The sequence below is a fragment of the Oratosquilla oratoria genome, chromosome 3 (assembly GCF_046742065.1).
Source record: "Oratosquilla oratoria isolate Oo_2021 chromosome 3, ASM4674206v1, whole genome shotgun sequence".
NCBI lineage: Eukaryota > Metazoa > Arthropoda > Malacostraca > Stomatopoda > Squillidae > Oratosquilla > Oratosquilla oratoria.
The window spans coordinates 85,869,056-85,871,555 of NC_134779.1; positions in this window are offsets into that span (position 1 = coordinate 85,869,056).

The window sequence follows — 2,500 nt, forward strand, 5'->3', positions numbered from 1 at the left end:
TGGTCACCAAATCTCATTAAAGACATTGACATACTGGAAAAAGTACAACGGCGAGTCACAAAACTGATTCCAAATATCAAAAATAAATCATACGAAAATCGACTAAAACATATGAATCCGTTTTCCCTAAAAAAGCGTAGACAACATCAAAAGTGACCAATTTTTCACATTGAATGAGAATCAGACAAGAAACAATGGTCTCAAACTGTCCGGAAATAGATTCAATATGGAAGTGAGTAGAAACAACTTCGCCAACCGTGTAGTTAATGAATGGAATAAACTTCCTGCACAGGTAGTGCAATGTAGTTCAGTTCGAAGCTTTAAGAATCATTTAGATAAACACATAAGCAAGATGCTGTAATTATTATAATTTATTTTATATTATTTGTTTTTGTTTTGTTATCATTTGTCTGTTTGATTCTCATTTATTATTAGTTATATGTCAATTTATTATTATTTATTATTTACCTATTTGTTTATATTTAACTATATCTATGCATATATTTATGTATTTTATTTGTTATCTACATTATTATAGTTTTTATCTATTGATTTATCATTATTATGATTTTTTTCGCATCCGACCTAGATATGTGTTAGTACTATTGTTAATATAAGTGTTAGTGTTAGTACTATTGTTAATATAAGTGTTAGTGTTAGTGGTTTTGGGTGTTTGTATCTGTGTTAGTTTTAGTGGTTTTGTGTGTTTGTATCTGTGTTAGTGTTAGTGTTAGTGTTAGTGTTTTCTTGTGTTCGTGTGTGTATGTGTGTTTGTGTGTGTGTATGTGTGGCCCGTAGATTGGGCCATATATGAGCTCTGAGCTCTCATACTGGAATGTAATAGATGTCAATCATGAGTCCAACACATGATCCAAGACCATGGTGAATCACACACTTGTATCACGCACATTGCACACTTGCAAACAACTTGAAATGTACGTGTATGTGTGTAAAGTCACGGCATTTCCTACAAATCGGGCTTAATACGAGCTTTGAGTTCGCATCCGTGAGGGTAATAGCTGTTGATCATAAGACCAACACATGATTCAAGACCATGGTGAATGACGCGCACATACACACACACACACACACACACACACACACACACACACACACACACACACACACACACACACACACACACACACACACACACACACACACACACACTGCACAGTTCCAAACAACTTGATATGTACGTGTATGTGTGTAAAGTCACGGCATTTCCTACAAATCGGGCATTAAACGAGCTTTGAGTTCGCATTCGTGAGGGTAATAGCTGTCGATCATAAGACCAACACATGATTCACCCTTTAAACTCCGATGACAAGATGTCTTGTCATTTGGTAAAAAAAAAAAAAAAAAAAAAAAAAAAAAAAAAAAAAAAAAAAAAAAAAAAAAAAAAAAAAAAAAAAAAAAAAAAAAAAAAAAAAAAAAAAAAAAAATCATGAAACACCAAAATTTTTTGATCAAACACCAGAAAAATATGACGTCAATCCTCGCGCGGTCAAGCCGCATCAGTTGCTATTCGGATGTACGGGCCGGCGCGAGGCCTACCATATCCGGTTTTTCGTATCTACACCACAAGCAGCTGACATGAGTTGAAGGGGTTCAAGACCATGGTGAATGACGCGCACACGCGTGCGCGCACACACGCACATACACACACGCACGCATGCATGCACGCACACACACACACACACACACACACACACACACACACACACACACACACACACACACACACACACACACACACACACACACACACACACACTTCCTTACTTAGGGCGATCCGTCGGTGATCGACGACGACAGTGCTCCGATGAGGTGAGATAGGATGAGTGGAGAAGGCTGAGGGCTTTGTCGCTGGTGCCAGCGACAAAGCCCAATTTTTGACCCACAGTTTGGGCAAGTCAGATTTGGACCAGGTGAATAAGTTCTATAGTTGAGCTGATGTATTTTTGCCCGCCGGTTGTCTCGTGCTTGGTTGCGAACAGACTCAAGATGTTTGACCCCTTGCGAGCATTTTGTACGTCATGAGGCGCGATCAGAGACAATGGTTTCGAGAGCAGTTGGTGCGATGTTACACCTCTTGAGCGTGGTTTTTAGCTGATCTTTACAGCCTTTTTTCTGACTCCCTGCATTGCGACGCGGTTCAGGTATTTGTCCGTAAAGAATTTGTCGGGGAAGGCGGTTCTCAGGCAAGCGAATAACGTGAGCCACCCATTACAGCTGTCGTTTTGATAGCAGTGCTTCAATGCTTGATATTCGTGCACGTTGCAAGACTTCAGTATGTGATACTTTGTCTTACCATTTTATGCCCAGAATGATTTGGAGACACTGTATGTGGAGGCCCCCAGAACTTTCACATGACGTTTGTAGTTGGTCCAGTCGTAGAGTAGGGTGGAGATGCAGACGGCTCTGTAGACGAATATTTAGCTTTCGGTTCGAAGATTTCCGTTGTCAAGTACCCGAGAGCGTAGACTGTCAAAAGATG